At 40.9% G+C, this 16,629-nt stretch overlaps 1 protein-coding gene across 2 annotated transcripts in view; it reads right to left on the reverse strand.

Annotated features, from left to right (window-relative positions):
* LOC115356151 (exostosin-1-like) overlaps positions 1–16,629 on the reverse strand; it is a 257,153-nt gene that overhangs the window by 65,232 nt on the left and 175,292 nt on the right. The gene's annotated exons all lie outside the window — the stretch shown is intronic.

Here is a 16,629-nt window from a genome sequence, read left to right on the forward strand (position 1 = left end):
GAGAGAGAGAGAGAGAGAGAGAAAGCCTAGGATATAGGATTATCAAACTTCCTGAGGAGCACATGCAGAATTGCCAGCACTTCTACATTTTTGTCATTTCTTAGACTCTGAGTTGTGGAGGCATTTAGAGGACATTTATCAAGCAGCGTTAAGGTCTAGAAAGCTGAGAGAGACAGAGCGCAAAGTGAATAAATTATCGTCAGAATTTGTCTACACACTCAATACACAGGTACAAATACCATTTTGTCAAAATTCATACAAACCATTCGCAGAGTAAGAGTAATGAAAAATCGCTTCCTTTTGCCTGACTCACCAAGACTTGACAAAGACATGATCTAATTTTATTGCTACCAACATTTTGTGCTGATATCCACACTATTTAAAGTCAATGCCAAAACATTTCAAAGAGTCAATGTTTCCAGCAGAGAAATATTCTTGTTGGAGTGCCCAAAGTAAAAAAAAAAAAGATGTTCTGCACTCTCGAATTGGTTGATCCGCGTGACACTTAACAGAGCACAATGAGGCCTCAGTGTTTGGAAAACCTATTTCTCTGTGGTTCCCACTGGTTCTGCAGGCAGACTGACTGACACTCCACACAATCTTATCAGTGTGGAAAAGCCTCTGAAACAACATTTAGACCATCGAGGGACACTAAAATTCTCCACTGAAAGCCAGGCTGATGAAATTCTTTGAGGCTTGGCAGGACGGGGCAGGTTTCATTGCAGGTTCTCCAGACTGCCATGCCTGAAGCTGCTGGGGAAAACGCTCCCACACACCACACTGGAATCATTTCACCAGTCAGACATCCAACAGGAAAATATAAACATATTGACTAGTTGTGTGCCGGCAACCTCCATAATAGTGATGTATTTCACTGACTGACTGATATCTGACCTAAAAAAGGAAAATATGAGCTACATGTATTGGCAAACCAGTGTACTGGTCGAATCCAAATTTCCAGTGCATTTAAACAAATAGTGTCATTAAGGCAAAGCACCATACACTGCTCAGCCATACTGTAGATATAAAGCAAAGTGAATGGATGTTATCTGTTGTCACAGTCATACGTCCTCATGGCCACCGGAGGCAGAGAGGCTAACTGTCAGTGAGTGAATGAATATGTGTGAGAGTTACTTTACAGATCCACGTGGCACCACGCATCTATTAAAACTGTACGTACACCGTTGAAACAGCCTTACATGAACCCTGTGAGTTCCCCAGCTACGAGCCAAGTCACTTCTGCCTGTCCGTACAAATGAAAAGTCTGTGACTTTAGAGCTCAGGGAGCAAGACAGTGTGTGTGCGTGTGTCAGAACGAGAAGGGAGAGAAAGTGAGAGAGAGAGAGAGAGAGAGAGAGAGATTCCAGGGCTGGCCTGAGGAGATTTCTGATTGCAGCCTAATCTGTCTAGGGATCAACTGTGCCCACAACCTCACCACCAGACAGACACCTGTGTGTTTGTGTGTGTGTGTGTGTGTGTGTGTGTGTGTGTGTGTGTGTGTGTGTGTGTGTGTGTGTGTGTGTGTGTGTGTGTGTGTGTGTGTGTGTTTGTGTTTGTGTGTGTGTGTGTGTGTCTACCTGTTTGAAAAGAAGCCAGTAACATATGTGTGTATAAGTCTTTCACAAGTGACAAGGGAGTGTCTGGCATATCAGTGACTGCCACTGCACCATTTGGTGTGTGTGTTTTGTGTGTGTGTGTGTGTGTGTGTGTGTGTGTGTGGGCGGGTGGGTGGATGTGTGAGAGAGAGAAAGAGAGAGAGAGAGAAGATGTCAGGTGTCCAGCTTGTCACCCCAAGACAAGGTCATTGCTGCTACCTCTGGAGGAAAGACACAGTCAAATCTAAAGATGACTGTCTGAAGACGTCCTGTTTGGCTCCAGTCTAATCTGGTTTGGCTACACTGTGCCTGTGCAAGAGCCCCATTCATGTAACCTGGGTCCATGTTTTGCAATCACCTCTTTGCAGAGAGCATGGCATGACAATGAAAGGTTTAGGGATGTCTGGCTGTGGCTAAGCATGCCAAAAATTGAACACAAATGTTGTTCTGCAAAGTTCGTCATATAACAATAATAACAATTCCATATAGATAGATAGATAGATTTTTATTGTCATTGCACAATCATATACGTATAATAATGCAACAAAATTAGGCTCAGTCCTTTCAGTGCAGGGGAGAATAGAAAGCATTGTGCATTCTGCTAGTTGAATAGCCAAGTCCAGTAATAGATGGCTACAGCCATGTCTCTGCTATCAGAAAAAATGCAACAGTCACGGAAACACTTGTTGGGTGTGCAAGCACAGTTCGCCATCCCGTGTTCGCCATGGACCTGGCGCTGGAAAATGCTGGGAGGCGGCTGCCCAAAGGGCTTTCCTTTCAGCCGTGTCAATGCGCCGGCCCTGCAGCCTCGGCGTCCTCCGGAATGACCTGGCAGCGATGAAAGTCTGGTGAAATTGGCATCCCGCAGCGCAATCCCAAGCTCAAAAGGTCCTGATAACTGTTGTTTCCTTTGCTTGTTTACGTTTCCTCCTGGACTTATCACTGGGAAGAACTATCCACGGAGACCCCGGTGTTCTAACGGCGTCCTCCAGAATGTCCTGGTAGCGATGAAAGTCTGGCGAAATTGGTATCTCGCAGCACAATCCCAAGCTCAAAAGGTGCTGACGACTGTACGCGTACATTGCCCAACATAAGGTGGTGTTTTAAGCTAAAAACACAACCGTTCACGCAGATAAAAACATATAATACGGCACCGAGAGTGGAGAGCTGTAGCCGCTGCGTCTATGCGCACCGCCATGGCAACCACCAACCAACCACCATATGTTCATGTTTGTCTATTTTATTATTCTCTCCGTCAGCATTTGATGGTTATATAGTAGTGATTCAACCTCTAGCCAAATCCTAAATGCTTTGCTGTTCTAAAAACTCATGTCTGGTAGCTCTTTCCTGTTAAAAATGCTCTGCGGCATAGGAAGTGATGCATTTTAGTGCCCTGCTTGTTTATACAGAATATACATAAAAGCAGTGTAATTTGCATGTTGAGAGGTAGTCACCGTGGTTGAACAGATAAGGAAGAAACTCCAACTCCAAAATCCATGAAAAGCGTAATACAATATTGGACAAAAATGATTGATTGACAGGTGATCTCTGGGAAGTGCAGCGCAGAAACGCCACAGCAATCTGGCATCTCTGCTGCTGGCAGATGACACCATCCTTGTGGCTTAGCTGGACTGTCATCTCTAATGTACACTGAAGGGGTTTGCGGCTGACAACGAACTCATACTTCTGTTGTACGTTTGCGGTGCTAGTGACGTGGAGAGTGTGGCAAGTCTCTGTGAACGCTGGTCAATTATTCGGTACAATTTGGTAACAATTCGGTATCTTATTCTTGAGTTATTTTATTATTGCTGTGTCTTTATTGTTTTAAATCGTTTCATATTGTTTTTATATTTTATTCAGTATCTTATTCTTGAGTTTTTTGTTTTCTTGTATTGATGTTTTTATTGTTTTTAAATCTTTTCATTCACTTTTTTTTTTTTAAAATTAACCATATTTTATGAGTGTGCATCGGTCTCCTTGTCCTTTCACTTCTTATTTTATGCTTATTTGTCAATCAAGATGTAAAGCACTTTGAATATCATGCATTTGTTTGAAAGGTGCTATATAAATAAAATTTGATTGATTGAATTAATGGTTTTTGCTGTCAAAGCAGCTTGAGAGAACTGAGTTTGAGCCGTTGTCATAGTAAATCGACACTATTCACTTCCTGCATTTCTTTTAGAGCAGAGATACAGCCGCTGCCACACTGGCCACCGTTTTCAAAAAATGCTGAGGTATTACTACATCTGTTACTACAGAGGTATTACTACATCTGTTACTACATCTTACTACAGAGGTATTACTACATCCGATTCTTTGTAGACCACATAGCCTGCATGAAGCATGGATTAGCTTCAAATGTTGCACCACCACAATGTGACACCATGGTTATCTCCTAGAAAAAGTTAGCCTTTGCCAAATCATCCAGATGAGAGGTGTGGTGTTGTCCCAAGTGGAGGAGGTCAGGTATCTTTGGTCTTACATTACATTTTCTGAAGCTTATCTGGCAAAGCAGCAAAGTTCTGCCTCTCATTCATTTACTGTCTCTCCTCTCTCCCAGGACCGGGAGTGAAGAGAGACATTAAGAGCGTTTGAAGTTCACTTTTCCTTTTGCATCAGGTTGAAAACTCTGAACTTCATTCTCACGGCAAGCAAATTTTGCTGGGCGGCAGCCAGTCACATTGGGTAGGTGTGTTGAAAACTTCAGTGCAGTGATTTGCAGACTTTTCATTTGTGTAAATTGGGCAAGGTAGAAACAGACTGAGATATAGGAGAAAATTGGCATATGTCTGCTCAGCCAGAGTTATGTGATATGTGTCCGTATTCAGATGAAACAAACTGCCCTTTTATATCCTTATCAAGAGTGCATTAGTTTGTTTCTGCTTTGACAAAAGGCTGAAGAAAGTTTAGAAAAAAAAATGTTGGGGACAGAAGAAATAGGGGGTGCAGAGACTCGAGAGTGACAGAAACAGTAGACAATGTAAATTACATCTTAGTCTGATTTTCGACCCTCATCCCACTCTGACTGGCTGATTAATCCTCTCAAAGCACATTTTCTCAACTCATTAATCTGTCATTATGCTTCCTCAGCCACCTGCTTCAGAGTCTGCACCAAAGGAGGGGAGGACATTTCACCTCCCTGCTGTTACACCAGTGTGCATGTGTGTGTGCATGTGTGTGTGTCCGTGTGTGTGTGTGAAAGTGTTGTGCATACCCCGCTAGTGTGTGCATTCCCTGCATGTGTTGATGTATGAGTGTTTCTGTGCGTGTGTGCATGAGAGTGTTAGAAGATACTAAGTAAGAAGAAGGTAAAAATCAATATCTGCCACTAAGAATCACTCAGAACATTTTAGTTCAAAGAGAAAAACACTATTTATTTATTTATTTTTTTAACTGTAGCAGTAGGCTACTGAATCTTTTAACGGTAGAAGGTACCAGACAGTACCAGTCTACTTTCACCTCTGTTTACCTGAGCTTTAACCACCATCGATACTAGCTGATATGGAGGCATCATGCAAGCACATGTACCGTGCATGCAGGTGGTGGCATGCACTGTATTTGCAGGACCAAATTTGTTATAAGAACCAATAAGCAGTAGAGGTGTGCCAACGCACCACTATTTGTATTTGTATTTGTTTTGGGGCAAAATAATTCAGATGCAGATTTGGGAAAAAAAAAAAAAAAAAAGAACGTGGGCGTGGCTAAAATCAGAACTGACTTTTTTGTCGTTGGATTTTAACCCTAAAGAAAATGGCTGAAATTGTCACAACTATGCCTTGATGAGGCTTGTTTGTCTGTATGAGTGTTTGTTTGTCTTTTGGGTGTATATTGTGCTTGGTGTTTTGTTTTTGTCTTTTTGTCTGTCTGTTTCTCTCTGCCTGCTTGTCACTCTGCATACCTGATCGACATCCTGCCATTAGCCCAGAATGCCTGTTTCAGGTCAGGCTCGGTTACTATGCTGCCATCTCGGGTCAGGTTCAGGCAAAAATATGCAGCCCAGTCCGGACTCTATCTCTGATAAGCAGAGTCGCATTTTGAATGATATCCCAGTTCTTGTCAAATTTGAAACCGGTTCCAACTCAGATGTGGTTCTCAATATCCAGCCCTAATCAAAGCAGTGTGCACACTTTAGGATGAAGCAACAGGGTTAGCACATTGCAAGACTGAACGAGAAGCCTCGCAGAACTAGACCCCTCTCGCACAACAAGACATAATGACAAAAAAAATTCAAACATGTTGGAAAATGACGGGGATGTTGCAGATGGTCCCAGACTGCATTTAGAGATCGGGACTTTCCGTGCTGACCTTGTTACATTATGTGAGCAAATATGTGCCATTTTCACTCCAATCTTGACTTTTTGTCTTGGACCATCTGGAAGGATGAAATTGGCTGTGATATTGTATGGTTTGTGCCTGAAAGAGCAAACACTCTCATCTATAGTGACTTACAATCAGCAAGCATGAGGGGGTTAAAAGGCATGCAGTTGTAGTGTTAGCTCTCGTGGGGATCAAATTTGCGACATTTCAATGACAGGACAATTTCTCTAACCACCCTGCCACCTCTAGTGCTGGTCAAAAAAGTATGAAAGAAAAAAAAAAATAATAATTTTGAACAGTACAATGGTATGCACTCGATATACCCACTTTTTTGAGTTACACATCAAAGTTCATTGAACATGTTTGACAGCAGCTCTTCCAAAGTTCAGCTTGCCACCTTTCCCTTTCTGCCCACTCACTCACAAGCAAGCAGCAAGCCAAGCGCTCTCAGTCCTGTGCACTGAGACAAATGGCTTCAGTAAATGATCAAAGTCAAGCTGTTGTTGGTGATGGCGAGGTAAGCCCTGCAAGCTTCTACAGACCTGCGATGTGAGAGTCATCACTGTGGGTGTCTTGCCATGATACAATTCATAGCCAGCCTGTTATTTCCTGGTATTAGCTTTCTAAATTTCTCAGCAGCCCAAGACCAAGCTTCTCCTCTGCCCTTTTCACGCCCTCCCTGCTTCAACTTAATTCAAAGCTTCTCTGAAACAGCACATTCTCCAAATTTCAGATCAATCATGTGAGAGTCTGTCACTACAAATGGCCCTGTGGTGGTGACCTTGTAGCTGAAAGACTACAGCTTCACTACATTTTCTGATTGGAGGTCAGGGGCAAAATAATCAAAATAACCCAACAAGCGCCTTACGAAATGTATCATTTTTTTTTTCCTTAACTCTCATTTTTATACAACAAAGCTGCTGTGAACCTGGAAGAAGTACTGACAGACGGAGTTTGAGCTGCCAACAACCTCTAGTGGCCGGAAACCATGTAGTGCAGCTTTGAGGAGCGCTTGATGTTAAACCAGTGATTAATTCAGTTTTCTGAGTTTCAGTGTACAAAACCAGCTAATGGAATACTTGATTATTATCGAGAGGCTGCTCGTCAGTTTTCACTTTAGAGGTACTAGCTTGAAACGGCTGTATTGCATTACCAAAAAGTCTCCAGGCACTTTGAGACTGTCTCCATTTAATACAACACACCATGTTTAATCACCAGCCTAATGGTGTTTTGAGTGAAGATGCCTGTAAGGTTACCATGGAGACTGCATTTGTCTAAAAGGGGTTACTGTTTGTAACACATCATAAATGGGCTGATTCATAAATCTGACCAAACTATGGGAGAAACTCGGGAGAACTGAAAATGCAAAAAACAAAACAAAACAAAACAAACAAACAAAAAAAAAAAACAATAAAGAAAATTAATCCTTTGACAGCATTACTTTTAATATTTTGTTACAAAGAAGAATTATGTGGATACCTTTTTTGAATATCCACCATTTGGAGAAGAAAATCCTCCTGTACATTAGTCCAGTCATTCTTTTCATCGTTTCATCTTCCTCCAGCTAATCTCTTTCTGCATTACCTTCAATCATTCCTCTGTGCCAAAAATGTTGCACAGCACAGAGCACAAACTAATTTCTCAGACTAATTTATCCTGAAACTAATTATAGCATATGCATGAAAAGTAAATGCTGAATCAACTGAGCGTCTGAACCAGAACATATGTCAACAGGTTTGTTATTTTTTAATTAGGTAAAGAGTTATATGAGACTGTAAGTGGGACACTTATCTCTTTTTCACTAAAGTCTATGGATTCCAGGCTCCCAGCATTTATCATTGTAAGTGACATCAACTGTGTAAACTATAGCTGTGGCATCACTGGTAATTACCATAAACGGTGAAAACACAAACACACACCAATGAAATTGAATGCTTTGTCTTGCACAGACTTATGGTCCCACTAGGTGTAATTGCTCAGTGTGTGAGAGACCTCACATGCATTGTGTACATCCATTAATTATGAAGCAGAGACACACTCAGGGATGCCCTTGAACAGGAAACAAACACCCGTTGTTCATACAAACAGACCGAAAGTGCTGCTCGCTTCTCCAATTTGTGAAGACAATGAAAATAAATGAAATGCTTGAACTCACTAGAATAAAGACTAAATGTTTCTTTATAACTGTTGCAAAAAAGAAAACATACACAGAGAGAGAGAGAGAGAACAAAGGCAAATATAAGAGCATTAAAAACACAGAGCGAGGCCAACATGTTTGGAGTGGAAGACCGTCTCTGAAAAGGCTAATCTAGTCTGACAGTCAGGCACTAAGGCCTTTATATAAACTAAGCATCACACACACACACACACACACACACAAACACACAATCAGTCCAACTCTTTTCTTTTACATCCTCTTAACATTCTCACAACAGAGGGACAAAACACAAACTAAAAACCCTGGGAATGGGACAAACTCAGTTGTGCATCTGGACCGGCAAGGATGGCAATCTGTTTGCTCTGAAGCAACATATCAGAGGGCAAAATAAAAAATGTCGCAACCTTGCAGCTCCTCCAAGCTGCAGGATCAAAAAGAACCAAAGAAATAAAAATTTCAAGTACTTTTTAATGAAAAGCGGGCATAACATTTAAAACTGCCCTGGCAACACTGCACTATGGCGGCCCAGAGCAAATGAATTTTTAATTTAATTTAAAATTTTAAAAAATTTGTAGGACTTCATTACCCAGAAATCCTTTGATGTAACATAAAATGCATAAGTTTTTTTTATGTGACATAAGTAAACTACTTCTGTGTTGACACCATATCATTATGATGGTACACGTGAAATATCGGGGCTGGCTGCTCTGTGACTGACTTTGGCCAATCTGTTATCTTTGTTCAGAAATGACAAAATTATTAAGAGGGACTTAGACACTAAAACCCCAGGCATACAAGTTAAACATCTGCTGCTTGTTTACCCTTTTTTTCTGATCTGGAAAATGATAGCAAATCAGAGACAAATGACCACATAACTTCTGAGCCTATTAGAGTCACAACAGACGTAAATAAACTAAATATTTAGAGGATAAATATTGACAGAAAGCAAGTTTGGAGAGCCAGAAATCTCAGCAGCTGGTCAAGTAATAACACATACTGTATACTATGGCTTTTGGCCTTTATAGGACAACTATGGCTGCAAGAGCCTTCAACAAGGTTACAAAACTCTGGCATAGTCAGAGTTTTTTTCAAATGCTATACATCTGCTATACAAGTTTTCTTGCAAGTTGCTGGCATGCAACCATTCCTAACTCGACAGCTTAGGCCAGGAGGGTACAGTTTTACCATTCTTACAAGCAAGGTGCTGTGTGATGTAGGTTGGTGTAAAGCTGTATTGGAACCAGACCAAATATAAGGCATGCTTTCATCATGCCACCTCAACTCATCGTGGGCCACCTGAAACGTTTCCAAGGCCTGTGGACTGCACTTTGAGAATGCCTGTCATAGCTATGGAGTGCCAGGGTTTGAAAAAATGCTATGAGCTGGTGCTGGGAGCATCACAGAGTTCAACACATTGAAAATCTGTTACAACGTGAAAAAACATTTAAAGGAAATAAGCGCCTTTCATCGCATCTGATTAAAGACTTAGAACAAATTACATGTCAGAATGGATGAACATACAAACACACACTCACCTTCATCATGACACCCTGCTTCAATCCCTCTAGATTTGTGTTGCTGTTTAGATTTGAATGTGTGTGAGTGTGTGTGTGTGTGTGTGTGTGTGTGTGTGTGTGTGTGTGTGTGTGTGTGTGCTGCAGGCAACAAAGTGGTATGCAACACAGAACAGTCACGTTAAATTTACACCACCATTTTCCTTGCTGCCCCCCCCAACATTTGTCCTCCTCTATTCAATCGACCACACTCTCAGAGCTCCGCAGCAAAAAAGAAAGGGAGGAAGAAAGTCGAATGGTTTGATAAATTTGTTTCTAAATGGGAATCGCAAGGAGAGGCGTCCTTGATGGTATGAGATGTGAAACAGTTGTGATTTGTTAAGGCAGCCAGAAGCCAGAGGCTGAGTGATTCTTTTTGCATGTTTTCTTTCTCTCCGTGTGTGTTTGTGTGTGCATCTGTGTGTGTGCGTGTTCGTGCATGCATGCATGCATATGTGTGTATGCGTCCGTGCCCTATATTTGGGAAAGCTACAACAGATTCCCAGGTCTCTTTCTCAACAGAACCAGTCCTCAGTGTTGCACAGATTTTTGTGGTAATTAGTGAAAAAATGTTGCTGTAGTTTCTTCACTCTTCTAATTCTTGTAAGAAATTAGAATTAAATAAATCAAACTTGAAAACCCTGTGGCATCTTGTGCAGACAACATGCTGTTTTTTGGTTTAAAAAAAGTATGCTTGGTATAAATAAGACTGGTTTACTGCTTTAAAACACAGCAACAGTTTGTACTGTAACACCTTAATTTGCATAAAGAGTAACTTGAGGTAACTAGTTGCTTTTTGAGGAAAAGTAAGTAATCACTTGTGGCTCCATTTGGTTTTGGCTTTATTATACCAGCTTCTATATTTTTGTTTTTGCTAACCAGACTCTCTGATGCTTTGACCCAAAGACTCTGATGACTACTCTGATGACTCTGACGTTGCCTACAGCAGGCGCAACACCACTGAGTAGGAGGGGGTTGTGGTTGTGTGTGTGACTGTTACTGTCCTGCTGATTTGTGTTGACATTCAGTGATTCAAGCCCGCAGTTTCTGCTTTGTGTTCAGTGGTTACCCCGGCAACCATCCAGCTGATGCTGAGAGAGACAGAAAATGTCAACAGGTCCAAGTGTTACAGACGATTCAGTTTGTAAAAGTTCATTTAGACTGTCATAACACATAAGAAATATGTTTGACAAGGCACAACACGTCTTAAAAGAAAGGTTTGGTGGTAAAGGCTGTATTAAGATGTTGATTCCCGCTATATACTGTATAACCAGCACAAACTTACAGCCAGCTTTGGTAATGAGAAATGTACTGCCTTGCCGCAGCTTTTTGCTTGCATTCAACACAGTACTTTTTACATTGACCACAGTATTCAAAACATTTGTACACTTTTGCAGAGCACGATGAAGAGCAGTTTAGAAAGACATGAGTTTCACCAGATGAAATCATGCCTTTCATAAAGTGTACTTTGTTTTATTATCTGTACGCTTATATGATGGTGAATACATCAAGATCCTGCTATAATACACAAAATCAAGTGAGAGTCTAATTATCTGGCTTTATGGTGAAAGGATCTACAGTAAGTCTATCCCTCGTTGCACTCTCTCACACAAGTAATTAATGTGCAGGCCAATACAAATGTGACTTAAGAGAAAAATACAGACTACAGAATTCATTTTGATAACAGTAATGATTCTTCAGTGGGTAATGATTCACGGCTATTTGTTAAGGAACACATTCAGTCAAGGAAAATGCAAAATACTGTTCTTTATACCAAAGACAACTGAAATGCCATTTAAAATACATTTGATGATATCTACCCTACTTCTCCAAGCAAAGATATAATGAACTCTTTCTGGTCTTTCTCCTGTAGCCTATTTGAAATACCGTCCCCACTGTTTAGCATGTCATTATCCTTTATTAACATAAATTTCCATTAAGTCCGGCTGTTAAAGACGGACTGTGGAGCAGCGTATGAAATGAATGAGCTCTGCAGTACCGTTGTCATAGTATGGAGGCAGCACCCCTAACGTCAGGAGTGCGTCCAGGTGAGCTAAATCATTTCAGTCTGCTGCACTACTGCTGCACTGCAACTTATTTTGGAAGAAAGGGTACCACTTCAGCTCTGGCATGGTGTCCACACTAGCCTTTTGATGGTATAGTAAGAAATTTGTCTGCTTTCATTCACTGGACCTGTCTGGTGATCCAGTTGGATATGGCCAAGCTGTCATTGACAAGCTGAGCACAAATGTACCGACATGCAGACTTGTAGTACTCGGGCCTAGCTTGAAAACTTCACAATTCAGACTCAGGTGACCTGGGCACTGGCAGGTAATGCAGACTGGATTCATAACTCGACTCAGACTGCTGAGATGCACTACAGTCCAATTACCCATTATATCTCTTACATCTATGAAGGAAATTACCCTAGTAATACCACCAATGCTTTCAAAATGTCCCTCCATGACATTTCCTAGACCCACTGTGTGTACTCTTGTCATATTTTCAAAACCACACAAGAAAATTATTGCTAAATTATTCCTGCTTATTACCTTTAATTAATGGCGAGACTCACATCCAGTGGATTTTCCAGTGTGAACAACAAAGTAAAAATTGTCCAGAAATGGCAATGTAAATATATTAACAATATAACATAATGCAGATATAACATTATGCAAGTGATCAAACCAGGATGGCATAGTATACTGTACTTGATAACTGGCTATTCATATCCTTATCAAAAACAAATTGCTGGATAGAGATAAAACATGGCAGTGTGTTCATATAGTCAATTTTGAATATATAAATTCAAAATTGTAAAATATATAAAAAGTTGCATGGCAAGGAAAAGGCAAGTCACTGATTCTTGGGAATTTGGATAAAACAGGTTTAATTAAAAAAAAAAAAAAAAAAAAAAGTGAGTTAAATTACAAAATCTGAAGGTATATCAATATAGGCCAAGGTCCTGGCTGTTCAGCAATGTACCGGTGCAACCTCCTCATTTTGCATTTTTTTCATAAAATAGGCGTTTTTCCAGTTATTAGGCTGCTTTGTTTTTGTCAACACCGTCACCGTAATGTTGTTTTTTTTTATTTGAAAAACATATTTTTGTATTAAAAGAGACTATTACTTTAATAACTCAACAGCACCAAAGAGACATATTGTAAGCATATTCATTTAAAACAAATATAACTGCCTCTGACGGTGGTGACACTAATCTGACGGTGGTGACAGTTGCCTCATTACAATATACATTTCCAAAATTTATACCACTCAAGTCAATGGCTTCTTGCTTAACAACTTTATTTAAGTATTTGGTACAAAAAATAACAATCCTGAGCACTGTTATAAGCATTTTTCAGACTTCACTCATCACCGTCAGACAGAAAACCTGACAGTGTTGACGTCTGACGGTGGTGACAAAAACCTGCTCTTTCACATGATAAGCATGAGTTGTTCACATTAGCCAGCTTGTTTTCGCCCTGTTGCTACCTACATCAGACCTCTTCTTAAAAAGTATACATTTATTCCATAATCTAATCTAATATTTTTTATACAAAAGTGACAGTGTTGACATGTTATGGTTGTGACAGTAGCAGTGTCCAAAAATATGAAGAGATTTAAGAGAAAATAGAAAACTTCCAGGAGCCTGAGCGGTCTTGAAGCATGCAGTAGAGCTGAAGGTTTGAAAAGGGCTCCTCAGGAATGTAAGTGACCTTGTATTTGTAGAGTGTTTTGTTTTTTAAATAAATATCTGACGGTGGTGACAAATATGTGGGACACATTTTGAGCAACCACAAAATAATAGTAAATATTGTTCAAAACTCATCGTTTGTAGTTTTTAATACATATTATGATGTACTCTTTCATGTGGTAAATATATTATTCAATGAAATTATTACTTTTTGTTGTTTTAATCAATCAAGTTGAAATGATTATCTCCTATTCGAGGACAACTGGTTTTGTAGGCCATGGGCCAACATATAATCATTAAATTAATACAAATTAAAAATAAACCTATAAAAAAACCTTACAAATGTGAAAAGGACTGAAAAGGACCCCCTGATTATGCCCTTGATTCTTTTTTTAAAATGTTGTAAATTTCCAACAGAAATAGCATTTTTCTTAGTGGGACATGATTTATCCAGATTCCCAGGAATCAGTGAAGTGTGTATACTGGAGACACACAAGATTAATTTTATCTAAACACAATCTGGGTATGGGTTGCATGCAAAAAAAGGGACACTTCTCAGACTTTTTACATGAAGCAGAGTTGGTTTCACCTGTTAGACAGATCTCTATTCTGATATAAAGGAGAGGAGACACTTTTCTGAATAAAGATTTCATATATGGATAATGACATGGATCATGTAAGTGCAAAACAGAGCATTTCTCATGTAAGGCACCTGGACAGTGAGATATTTTGCATGTATGCTGTATATATTGATGTAGTCATTTCAAATTCACCTCTCTGACTCACGCGGTTGGAGTCAATTAAAATGCAAAGCACAGGACAGGAGGCTATGCGGCACTACAGTTCAGTGAGGTGAGGAACCACTTAGATAAGTTTCTTAGCTCTTCCTCTGCGAAGCATTAAGGCAGAACCGATCATCAGTCAGCGCACCGACGGGACATGAGTCACACTTTGACTTTTCAAAACAATTCCAAAGGCAAACGGCATGTCTGTCCTGAGATGAAAACAGTGGTCAAAGCTGAAAACTGACCAGGGAAAACCTGTCGCAATCATCCCAGTAAAGATGTTTCAGTACATGGCTTTAAAGAGTCAATTGGAAACTGTTTAAAAACTCATCAAAGCTTCAACAAGCTAACCACTAGGAGTCTATGCATCAAAGAGCGCAGCAGGGAAGGCAGCTGTGTGTGTGCATGTGAGTTTGTGTAAATGTGTGTTTGAGCCCGCATGAGCGCAGAAAAGCGCTTGTGTGTTTACAAGCACTGCCGTTTTCCCCAATTCGGAGGCAACAAATGACATAATTCAGTGACTATTCTGTCAATATTTGACGCTCCAGTGGATACTGTAACAACAATGGGAAAAGGAAGCATGTCTGGTTGAGTGGAGAGAACAGTGATCAATCAAAGCTTATCTCGTTTCTGGTTTGTGTGTGGTCTTGTGCTTTTTCTCCTAGGATCAAAACATCCTCACAAGGATATAAAGATGAGGAAATTCCTCCATACTCAGGTTGTTTTGCCCTATTCTCGCTTCTACAAAGGAACTAGTACAGGCAGGGCCAGGTCTACGCAGGGGCAAGAGGGGGCCTGGCCCCCTCAAATAAATGTTGTGCCCCCTCAAACTAAATGCCCCAAAATATATTCAGTTAGACATGGTAAAAGGTGCTGGAGCACAATGCCCCCTCAACATTTGTGGCTGCCCCCTCATACATGCCTGCCTAGACCCGGCCCTGAGTACAGGATCAGTTTGGTTTAAGGGTGAAGATTGGAATTATGTTTATGTTTGGGGTTTAAAGTTGTGTAGGTGTTATTTATTTATTTATTTTTAATAATTCGACAGATCACCACAAACTAAATGCGCTGGAAAAAAAAAAAAAAAAAAATCTGACCCTCCAGGCTGCTCCTGGCTGTAAACTAATTTGCTAAAATCCATTCAGGACGAATAAAACAGCCAGTCACCTCAATTAAGCGTCATGACCACAGGCCAAACATGTCTTGTACACCACAGCCATGTATGCTCCACCTATTGCCTCCTTTTGCTATAGTAATTTAGCTTTGCTTACTGTAGCTTTGGCTCATCAGTTCCCACTCCCCCCCCCCCCCCCCCGACCCCCCCCACACACACACACACACACACACACACACACACACACACACACACACACAACATGTGGGTGGGAGTGTCTTGGACAACGTAGTGATTCTCAGGTGGCTGTTTGAACTGTTTTAGGGAAAAATCTTGACAGAAGTCCACCCACTCTGACAAGTTAACCACACAAGCTTTTGCAGTGGAGTGGAATTAGATTAGAATAGCAAGTGAGGGAATTGATTTGGTTAATGACAAGCTTCACACATCCAGTAAAACCAATTTGTGTGCATGTCTGTAACTGTGTGTATGTCTGCGTGCCGGGAATTTTTGCATGTTGTGTGTTTTCTGGGCATGGCTTTTTTCCATTCATATCCAAATAACAACACCAAGCAAGGCCAGTCATAGAGAGGGGAAGTCCCTGCGGAGGTTCCCCCAGGTTACCCACACACACACACATACAAACACACACACAGACACCGCACTCATGCACTGCCTACCTCCCCTCAGTGCTTTGAAGGGAAAATATAGTTGTTATTATAGAGATCTGCACCCGTCAAGTCCCCTTAAAATACCACAAGACATATGGCACAACTTCACAGAGATACCTCAGCTTCAACTGTGTGTGTGTGTGTGTGTGTGTATGTGTTGTGTGTGTGTGTGTTTGAGTGTGTGTGCGTGTGTGTGTGTGTGTGGGTGTGTGTGTGTGTGTGTTTGAGAAGGAATCATTTGCATGTTCATTACTATGTCTGTATGTCTTTGAGACGGAGAGCAATTTGCATATTTATCACTGTGTGAGTGCATGTGTGTGTGCGCGCATGTGTGTGTGTGTGTGTGTGCATGTGCGTGTGCATAAACATCATAGTTGCGACTGCTCCCCTCTCTAGCTGAGTTGAAACAGAGGTCTCTGGGCTGGTATTAAAGCTTAATGTTGCAGACTGGTCTGGCTCAGAATATTAATACACTCTCCCTGGATAAACACACACTGGCATACACACTGGAATGGTATCCGCATGTGTGTCCATTTACCTGTACGCACTCACACAACCCAACACTGACCACAGGCAACTCCAGCCATCCATTAGTTTTGAAGTGGTGGACTGTGGCACTCAATCCATTCCACAACATTATTAGTGTGGATGGGATAAAATGGAATTAAACCTGTCGTACAGAAGCCGGCAGTGCCAGCCGCTCTAACACAGTCTCATTAAATTTTGAAATGAGCATGTACTC

This window comes from Myripristis murdjan, chromosome 24, assembly GCF_902150065.1.
Source record: "Myripristis murdjan chromosome 24, fMyrMur1.1, whole genome shotgun sequence".
Classification (NCBI taxonomy): Eukaryota; Metazoa; Chordata; class Actinopteri; order Holocentriformes; family Holocentridae; genus Myripristis; species Myripristis murdjan.